The following is an 11,121-nucleotide window of genomic DNA, read 5'->3' as shown; positions in this document are numbered from 1 at the left end:
TCAATTACGTAAATTGTTGTGAGTGTGGGGGGAGGGGGGGGGGATTTCACAGTGAGAAAGGGGTAATTTGACTTAGGCAAAGAGTGGTCACTTTCTGTACTTAACTGTTGATATGTCAAAAAGCAACTTTATGAATTTATTATAGCAAAGAGTGTCAGCATTCAATATAGTTGAGAGACTTGGTTTTATTATTATAGCTTCAACTTACAGCTCTCTTCCATTTAATTTTCTATGCCACGCGTTGCCCTTCTTTCCTTTGTTCATTTATTTCTCTTTTTTTTTTTTTGGGTAATAAAGATATATATTATATTTAAAACTATTATTACTACTAGCTATATTGTTTGTAGTTTTAGCAAGCAAACTACTAGAACAACATTCCAAAACCTTATGACTATTGCCATAATTTCTAGTTTCACACACTGCAGGTTGCACTTCCAAGTCATATCTATATTGTGGCAGCAAGCGTGTCGTAGTTACTCCAAGCTTGTCCTCATTCCATATCTTACTAGCCAAAAGTGGTGGTTCTCTTCCTATTTTTGTATGTTTGCTTCTACTTCTTTCTTTCTTGCTTTACTTTTTTTTTCATTTAAAAAGTTCACAATCTTTGGTTATTAAATTAGGGAGAAATACAAAAAAAAGAGTTATTATAGTTTTGTTTCCTTTTCTCTTTGAATCGAAGCACCAAAAAAGTGAACCTTTATTATTTTGCTTTATTTAGATCGTTCGAAATTAATTATTACACGTCTACTATTATATTTTCTTTTCTAATTTGATTTTGATGGCTAAAGATATAGCTCTTTTTCTTCTAAAATTAGTTATCTACTTAAATTTTGCATCTAATAAAATGGAAAATCCCAAAATAAAGTGGTAAATAAGTAATGATGGTGATTAGCTAAATAGGGTAAAAGGACAAGCCATATGTTAAATATTTTAATTTCAAAACTCCACCAAACTTGGAACCTCTCCACTAGCTCATACCCAATTAAATTATATGAATCATTATAAACTAAATTAAAGTCAAAAGTACCATTTATCCCTTTTTTGTTAATATTAATTGTCAAGTTAGGTTTTCAAAGTGGGAAAAGGGATTTGAAACCATTCGTATTAATTACATGCACAAAATTAGTCAATCAAATATCAATATTACCTAATGCTAAAAATCTATTCTATAGTGGAGCTAAAGATAGACTAGTTGTTTCTTTAATCTACGTTTCATTGATATTTTATTGTAACGTTTACGAAAATATGAGGTCCATTTTATTGTTGGATTAAATTAAATATTCTGTTCTAATTTATTCGACAATTTTTTTTGTTAGGAGGGAGAGGGGGAAGAATTAAACGGAAAAAATCTACATGTATATAGAGATCCTTAGATATACATGTAGAATAAATATTCACGAATAGATAAATATTCCAGTGATTCTTTATTTTTGAGTTGAAAAACTGATCGACCAAATTACTTCTAGTCTTTCTTCACTCTCCACCCCAAAATTGACCTACGGCAGATCAGAGGCGAATCCAGGATTGGAGGCTTATGGGTTTCTACCATAATTTTAAATTAATATGCACTAACAACTGAGTTTACAGTTAGATATTTACAAATATTTAGTAAATTTTTTAATAAAAATACAAAATTTACGCAAGAGTTACTGAGTTCCCGGGAACCCGTATTTCATTCTTTACATCCGCCCCTAGGCATAATGCCCATTCGCTTCTCCGAAGAAGGCAATGCAGAGCAGCAAAATAGAGTAATGTCGACATAAAGTTCCTTATCTTAGCTGGATCTCGGGGAGAATTAAACAAATTTAAACAAATCTATATAAACCAATTCTTCTACTCTAAATGGATGGAGTAGAGAAAAAAGACGTGAGTAGTATTAAAACAAAAAAAAACTTTATAATAAAAAGTGTGGACCCAAAATTCATTAAATACAAAAAGGTGGCTTTGAATAAAGAAAGAAGAAAATAGAGTGAAAGCAATAGCGATGGTGATTAAGAAGACAGGACTCGTGTAGTTATGGGCCCACTTTCTACGGCCCAAAAAGGTTTTCACCGTATTTGCATGTGATGCAGACCTAACTTCCAAAAGTCAATCCAAAACCGTACTCTTTGTATCTTTCGGTATCTCTAGGCCCACAATGTTCACATTCTTTGATTCTTTTTTTTTTTTTTAAATTATTGTAGTATTCAAATTAATGTAGTAAAAATAGCACGGTATAGTCAGTTTTTAGACTGATCATTCAAAAATAGCCAACGTTTACGAAGTCAATAAAAAATAGCCACTATTTTGCTGCAACAGAGACCGGTCCAACATAATATACTGGAGTTCAGTGCACCTGTGTATGAACTCCAACATATTATGCTGGACCGGTATACTTTGCTGACTCCAGTATAATATACTGGAGCACCGATGCTCTAAACTCTAGTATATTATACTGGACAATTATACTTGCTGGAACTCCATCATATTATGCTGGAGTTCCAACATACTTATCCTGGAACTCCAGTATAATATGCTGGAGTTCAAGCATACTTATGCTGGAACTCTAGTATAATATACTGGCGTATTTTTCCGCTTTTGAACAATGTTTTTGCTCAGATTTATCTTTACATGAAAAGTGGCTAAATTTCGATTACTTTTGAAACTAGGCTATTTTTGAATGACCAGTTGTAAATCTGGCTATTTTTGAATTTCTTCCCAAATTAATTTGTGCGTACCTCAACTGATTTCAGTGAATAATTTTGAGGGAGAAATTCAAAAATAGCCAGATTTACAAGTGGTCATTCAAAAATAGCCACAGTTTCAAAAGTAATCGAAATTTAGCCACTTTTCATAAAAAGATAAATCTGAACGAAACACTGTTCAAAATTCGGAAAAATACTCCAGCATAATATACTGGAGTTCCAGCATAATATACCGGTCCAACATAATATACTGAAGATTGGAGCACCGGTGCTCCATTCTCTAGTATATTATAGTGGAGCCAGTAAAGAATACCGGTCCAGTATAATATGCTGGAAGTTCATACACAGGTGCATCGAACTCTACTATATTATGCTGGACCGGTTTTTGTTGCAGCAAATAGTGGCTATTTTTCAATGACTTGGCAAACGCCGACTATTTTTGAATGACCAGTCTGAAAGCCGACTAGCCCGTGCTATTTTAACATAATTTTGCCCATTCAGACTTAAACAAATGAAAAAATCACCTCGTATTTTTTGCCTCCATTGGAGTATGATTTGAGATCTCATGATTTTCAACCCACTTTATTGATCAAAAAGGAAAAACATTTTGAGTGATGCAATGAGATGGTTAGAATTTCTACTTGTTTCTACTCTGGTTTGTGCCTATCAAGTGCTGAGATATGACGAGATGAATAGAATTTCTTCATATTATATTCAGGGATGGCCCGACGAATTTTGGAGCCTAAAACCAAACTTTATAAGGGGCCTTAATGTTCACTTGTTTTTGAAACAAATCTGCATTTCGAGGCCTTAGAAGCCTCTTTCAGCATCACCTCGATTTGCGTGCGTAGTTCAGACGCGCAGCCGGGAAGCCATTATGTGAAAATTTGTGAAAAATGATGAATTTTACTTTTAAAATAGATTTTAGTTGATTTCGGTCAATATTTTGGGTAAAATATGGGACTTGGGCGTATGCTCGGAATCGAATTCTGAGGTCCCAAGCCCGAGAAATAAATTTTTAAAGAAAACTATTTTCTGGAATTATTTATGAGTTTTTGAAATGAAATGTGTTTAAAATTTGATAGTATCGGGCCCGTATTTTGGTTTCGTAGCCCGGTACAGGTCTTATATGTGATTTAAGACGAGTCTGTAAAGTTTGGTAAGAAACGAAAGTCGTATGAGGTGATTCGGACCCGTAATTGTGAAAGTTGATACTTTGAAAATTTTGAGATTTTTCTCAGATTTCTATGCTAAATTCATTGGTTAAGAGGTTATTTTCGTGATTTGATTGCACGGATAAATTCATATGATGTTTTTGAGTTAGTATGCATGTTTGGTTTGGAGCCCTGAGGGCTCGGATGAGTTTCGGAAGGTTTTGAACTTGTGAAAAATTGCAGAAACTGCTGCCCTGATGCACGGGCCCTCTATGCTTCGCGATCGCGAAAGGGAAAGTGGGCAGGGGTGGATTTTGCTCAATGCGAACGTGAGGTAGTGATCACGAACGCGAAGCACTGGGGGGTTGCTCTACGCAAACGCGACCAATGTCCCGCGAACGCATAGTGTAAATGGGGGATGGTCTGGGAAGTAATCGTTCCTCTACGCGAACGCGTGCACAGGCCCGCGAACGCGACACCCATCGCGAACGCGATGAAGGTCTGCCCAGCGATTTTTAAACAGTAAACAACACACTCGGGATTAAACCAAAATTTCATAACTTCTTCTTCCAAACTCCAAATTGGGCGATTTTTGAAAGAAAACTTCACCACAAATTCATAGGTATGTAATCTTAGACTCATTTTCTTCAATTTCCATTAACATTCATTAGATTTCTAGGCCTAAATCATGTTCTTAAGGGTAGAAAATTAGGAATTTGGGTAGAGTTAGGGCTTTTTGCATAATTGGAATTTAGACCTCGTTTTGGGGTCGGATTTTGGAACTAATTACATATTCGGGCTCGTGGGTGAATGAGTGATCGGGTTTTGGTCCGAACCTCGTGTTTTGACCATGTGGGCCCGAGGTCGATTTTTGACTTTTTGGGAAAAAATGATGAAAAATCTATAATTGAGCATTGGAATTGGATTGTTTAGCGTTTATTGATGTTATTAAGTCGATTATGTCTAGATACAATTGATTTGGAGCCAAATTCAAAAGAAAAAGCGGTGTTTGAGGCTTGAGTTGGCCGTGGAAGTTCGAGGTCAGTGTTTGGTCTAACCTTAGCTTGAGGGATTAGGAGTTGGGTCCTATTTGCTACATGTTACTTGTTGAGTACAACGTATAGGCATGGTAACAAGTATCTATACGTTGGTGTCAAGCATGACCGTGAGTTTTAAATTGAAATTGTTGTGTTCTTAATAAATACTACGAATGCCTAAGTTGTTGATTATCTGTGTTGAGCAAGGATTATGATTATTCTCGTGGAAATTACTTAGGATTCAATATTGGTGCTAGTTGAGGTAGTTAGATGTTGGAACAAGTTTGGTTATATTTGATTTTTCCTTTCCGGGATGTATTTACTTATACTGTCGATTCCTTTGCCGGGATAGTGTTGTTTTTTTATTGACCCCTTGCCGGGATAGTGTTGTTTCTTTATTAATCCCTTGCCGAGACTCTTGTTGTGTTTGGTGTTGAACTATATATGTGGATCGGGTTGCGCGCCGCAATAATATTATATTTGGATCGGGTTGCACGCCGCAACAATATTATATTTGGATCGGGTTGCACGCCACAACAATATTATATTTGGATCAGGTTGCACGCCGCAATAATATTATGCTTGGATCGGGTTGCACACCGCAACAATGATATAATTGGATCGGGTTGCATGCTGCAACAGTGATAAATGATATGGATCGGGTTGCACGCCGCAGCAGTGTTATTATATTTTGGGATCGGGTTGCGCGCCGTAACAATTGATAATACAAATTGTTTATAGATTGATTGCGAGTTCCTTATTGTTTTACTGTAAATTCTAAATTGCCATTTGTGATGACCCAAAATGCCATCTTTAAATTAAATAATCATCTCGGTATTTTTAAGACCTTGAAAAGCGGTATCAATAATTCCTCGACTTGCATGCGCAGTCCGTATAATTTTCCGGAAGGTTTTTATGTGAAAAATGGATTAAATTGTGAACTAGAGCTTTAAAACTCAATTGAGTTGACTTCGGTCGACATTTTGAGCAAACGAACCGAGATAAAAATTTTGACCATTCTGGTAGTTCCGTATCATGAATTGAGACTTGGTCATATGCCCGAAAGCGAATTTGGAGGTCCCTAGATCAAATTATCGTCATTTAACGGAATCTAGAAATCTAAGGTTAAGGATTTCTTAGGTTTGACCGGAGAGTTGACTTTTTGATATCGGGGTCGGAATCTAGTTCTAAAAAATTTCATAGCTTTGTTATGTCATTTATGACTTGTGTGCAAAATTTGAAGTTAATCGGACTTGATTTGATAGGTTTTTGCATCGAATATAGAAATTGGACGTTCTTAGTTTCATTAGGCTTGAATGGGGATGTGATTCACGGTTTTAGCATTATTTGATGCGATTTGAGGTTTTGACTAAGTCTGCATCATATTTTAGATTTGTTGGTGTATTTTGTTGAAGTTCTGAGGGCCTCGGGTGGATTTCGGAAGGTCAACGGGTAGAAAAAGCTGCTGAAATTCTCTTTGGGAAGCTGCTGTCTTTTTTTTACAGCATCATGTACAGTACCCCGTGAATAGTACCATGTATAGTACCCCGACAATAGTACCGTGTACAGTACCCCGTGAACAGTACCATGTATAGTACCCCATGAACAGTACCCCGTGAACTGTCGTGAACAGTACCCGAATTTTTTCTGGACAGAACATTAAGTCCCATTTTCCTCTTTTAGCGAATTGGAGCTCGGGAAAAGGCGATTTTCGGGAGATTTTAGAGAAAACAACAGAGTAAGTGTTCTTAACTTAATTTTGGTTAGATTACCCGAATCTATTAATAGTTTTGGCATTTAATTGGTGATTGTAATTGGGAAAATCTTGAAAACCCTCTTGGTTTAATTTGAAGATTTGAGGGTCGAGTTGATGTCGGATTTTAGTAAAATTGGTATGGTTGGACTCGTGGTTGGATGAGGTTTCATATTCCGTAATTTTTGTTGGGTTCCGAGACGTGAGCCCCACGGGCGAATTTTTAGTGTAATTTCGAATTTTTAATGGAAAATGTAGAATTTCATATAGAATTAATTCCTATAATTTTTATTGACTGAATCGAATTGTTTATGACTAGATTAGGGAATTTCGGGCACGAATTCGCGAGGCAAAGACTTGTTGGAATTTTGAATTGGTTGCAAAGCGAGGTAAGTGTTTGGTCTAACCTTAGCTTGAGGGAATAGGAGTTGTGTCTTATTTGCTACATGTTAATTGTGGAGTACGGCGTATAGGCATGGTGACAAGTATCTATATGTTGGTGTCAAGCATGCCCGTGAGTCTTATATTATAATTGTTATGACTCCGTTGTGGTTTATTGCGCTTCATATGTTATTATTATTATTATTATTCCCTTGCCGGGATGTTATTGTTCTGATGTTGTTTCCCTTGCCGTTTATTTGATTGTTGTACTGTTGTCCCCTTACCTGGATTTTATTGTGATTTCATTTATTTCCTTGCCCTTATTTCTTGTGATTGTTGTTTGGGTGAGGAAGAGTGTTAAAGCACGAAGGGTGATGCCGTGTAAGATTTTGTGAGGAATAGTGTAAAGCACGAAGGGTGATGCCGTGCCGCACGATGTACAATTCCGTGCCGATTATATTGATTTTATGGTGAGGAAGAGTGTAAAGCACGAAGGGTGATGCCGTGTAGTTTATATTAATTCTTATAGTGAGGACGAGAGTAAAAGCACGAAGGGTGATGCCGTGCACTTGTCCTTGATTTTTCCTGATTCTAATTGAGTTATGTTGTCCTGTACGTTTATTTACTCATTTTCCGTTATTACTTGATTTTTTTTCGATGTTATAGATTCCCTTACCCTATTTTCCTTGTGTTTGTTGCTTGGGTGAGGAAGAGTGTAAAACACGAAGGGTGATGTCGTGTATTGTTTTGGTGAGAGAGTGTTAAAGCACGAAAGGTGATGCCGTGTATTGTTTTGATGAGAGAGTGTTGAAGCATGAAGGGTGATGCCGTGCACTTTCTGTTTGCTGTGTTTACTTGTTATTAACAATTCAAGTGTATTAACTGCTTAGATCCCTTTACTGTTGTGATCCTTTGTGTTGGAATCCATAGTGTTTACAATACCTCGCCTTATTTTTTTAATATGTTCAATACTTCAAATTTCAAGAATTATTACATTTAACTCAATTGATTTCTCAACTAAAGTTTCCTTAAACCGTTTGAGGTTGTACTTTACTTAAAAAGGAATTTCTACTATGTTTTGATTTATTAATTTCTCGTATTAAAGGTAATGATTCCTTCGATATTGTACTTTCATTGAAAATGGTATTTTCTTTATCAAATGATTTCAAAAAAAAAATTCATCTTTTCTTGTTGATTTCCTAATTGGGTTGGAAGTTGTACTCTACTTTATGTTAAGCGGATGAGACTCCTTGAACACTCTTAATTGTATTGGGTTATGGAACCTATGAGCTGAGTAACATGAGAATATTGTTGTGTAATGTGAGACAAAAATATGTGGGCACAAGGTGTCGGGGAAAATATTATGGTTTTATTTAATGGCACGTGGGTTGTCCGTGCGGTTGTGACATAAATATGGGCACGAGGTGCTGTGAAAATATGAAAGTGGGCTGAGACCTATATTATTTATGATTATGAAATGAGGTGTCACAAGGTGACCTTTACTCGAAAGAATTATATTCAAAAGATGCCTATCTGAAAGATATTTATTTGAAGGATATATATTCGAAATATATTTATTGAAAAGCATATTATCTTAGAGATTATTACTTGAAGGATTTATAGGCGAAAGATTTATATTTGAAGGACTTGATTAATTGATTGCACTTGTATTTATTATTTGTTGAGAAACATTTATGGTGTTCTTGTTGCCTGCTATTTATATCACTGGTTGATCATTGTTGCCATCATTGTTATCTGCTTCATATTATTTTTGTACGCTATTTTGCACAGGTTTATTTGGTAGTCTGGTCCTAGCCTCGTCACTACTTCGCCGAGGTTAGGCTAGGCATTTACCAGCACATGGGGTCGGTTGTGCTGATACTACACTTCTATACATTTTTGTATACAGACCTAGGTATTTGATCGATAGTAGCTACTCGTTGCGGTGGAGACTCAAGGTAAACTTGTTGCAACGTTCACAGTCCACAGAGTCACCTTCAATTGTACTTATTTCCATTTGTTCCCTTTGTTTCGGAACAGTGATGTATTTATTTTGTATAACTACTCTTAGAAAGGCTTGTGACTTGTACCACCGGTTTTGGGAATTATAAATTGTTAAGAGTTATTGAATTTAAAGTTGGCAAATATCAATGTTATTTCAGTTAATGTTAGGCTTACCTAGTTTAGAGACTAGGTGCCATCACGACTCCTTCGGAGGGATTTTTGGGTCGTGACACATATGGCCCTCGGCCTCTTGGTTTATAGGTGCTACAAGTCATAAGCGAGTTTAGTAGAGTCTTGTGGATCGATACGGAGATGTCTGTACTTATCTCTGAGAGGCTACATAACTAGTAGGAAAAATTTCCACTTCATTCATTCCTTATCGTGCGACATTTATTCAGCTTGAAGCATATATCTTATGTTCTTTTGCATTCACTCATGTATGGAATTGCGCACTATGCCAATGGTTTGTGATACCGTACAAGGTTATAAGAGAGCCAGAGCTGCTCAACCATTGTTACCACGTGTCGTTCAGAATCAAAGATATAGAAGCGCAAAGAGATCTTTCGGTTGTGCGCATGGGGGTGCATCAGATTCTGACATTTGGTTAATAAGTACAATCTTAAGAAAGTTTAATTGGTTGCCTAATCATCACATGTGGATGTAGATCTAAAAATAGTTGGTCGTATTAGAGATTATGTGTTTCGTATGGGATTTTTATTTAGCGAATGGTATTTACTAGCAAGCCGAGACACTGGAAGAGGCGAGTTTAACTGTCACGAGGATGACATGCGCCAAATAAATAGCTTGAGGTGTCTTATGACCGGTGCCGTACGAGCGATAAAGGTTAGTATTGTGAATCATCAGAATGTTTCATATGGCTTCGTGCTAAGTGAGGGGAGTTTACTATCAACTCTCAAATTATGGGGTCATCTGTTATATTAGTTTTGGCTTGAGCTGTATATATGTGGTATTGAAAGGTTTGTCGAAACTTGTATATGATTAAGAGCTGATATTTGAAAGGAATAATGATGGGACTTTTGGTATTCCCGCGTCCTTAATAATTCTACATTTCAGTATAAGCAGGGACATGGCAACAATTTCAGAATACTCATAGTGCTCCAGTTAATCAGGGCACTTACGTGGGGCAATCGTCTTTTAATGTACCAGTGGCATGAAATTTTTTGCAATGGTTATTTATGTTATCCGGTACAGACTTAGTATGAGCAGTCAAACTGCGGATGGGTTGTTATGAAAATGGTGATACTAGGAACATCTTGAGAAATTATCCTAGACTTGGGAGAGACATATTTCGTCAAAACACTCAGGCTACGTGCCCCATTGCAGTTACTACTCCACTTACATGATCAACCATAGGTAGAGGTCAGGATATTAGAGGTGAAGGTGAGACTCCTAGAGGTGGAGACCCAGTCCGTTGATACATTTTCTATGGTATAGCTGAGGTTGCTACACCAGACGGTATCATTATAAGTACGGTCTCGAATTATTATAAAGTCAAAATTTCCTTAACTTGATTCGGTTTTGAGCATCGAGGAAAGTTCTCCTATTGTGCTCCACTTATGAGTGAGCTTCCTAATTCTTAAATCTACATATGTGAATACTTCTGTTAGAAGATTGTATGGAGATAGCTATGTCTATCATTATGTGTTGGTCACTAAAAATAGTTGTGAGGCTAAAAGTGACTCTTGTTAATCAATTCGATGAGTTTGATTTAATTTCTAAATAATTGATTTCCATTGTAAATTATATGCCCTACTAGTAAGAGGGATCATTGTATGTTGTGATTTTGTTTAACCGAAATTATTTGAAAGAAGGAAGAAATGAAATGAAAAATTTTAGTTGGCGCAATGTGCAAAATACTTGTGATTCAGAGTTGAGGATGAGATCCTCACATTTATATATGATATGAAATATTTAAATCGGGCTACAAGCTGCGGTGGATGTTATATAAGGACGAGGTCCTGGTGGTGAAAATTTTATGTGTTTAAATTTTTCTTTTGTGAAATTAAAATTTGTGTTGTAGCACTTGTAGGGAGTCATGCCTATTAGGATTATTTGAAAATTCTTATATGAATATTTCTGTGCATAAT

The sequence above is a fragment of the Nicotiana tabacum genome, chromosome 1 (genome assembly GCF_000715075.1).
Source record: "Nicotiana tabacum cultivar K326 chromosome 1, ASM71507v2, whole genome shotgun sequence".
NCBI lineage: Eukaryota > Viridiplantae > Streptophyta > Magnoliopsida > Solanales > Solanaceae > Nicotiana > Nicotiana tabacum.
The sequence above is the reverse complement of the archived record's forward strand: the minus strand, read 5'-3'. Positions refer to the sequence as shown.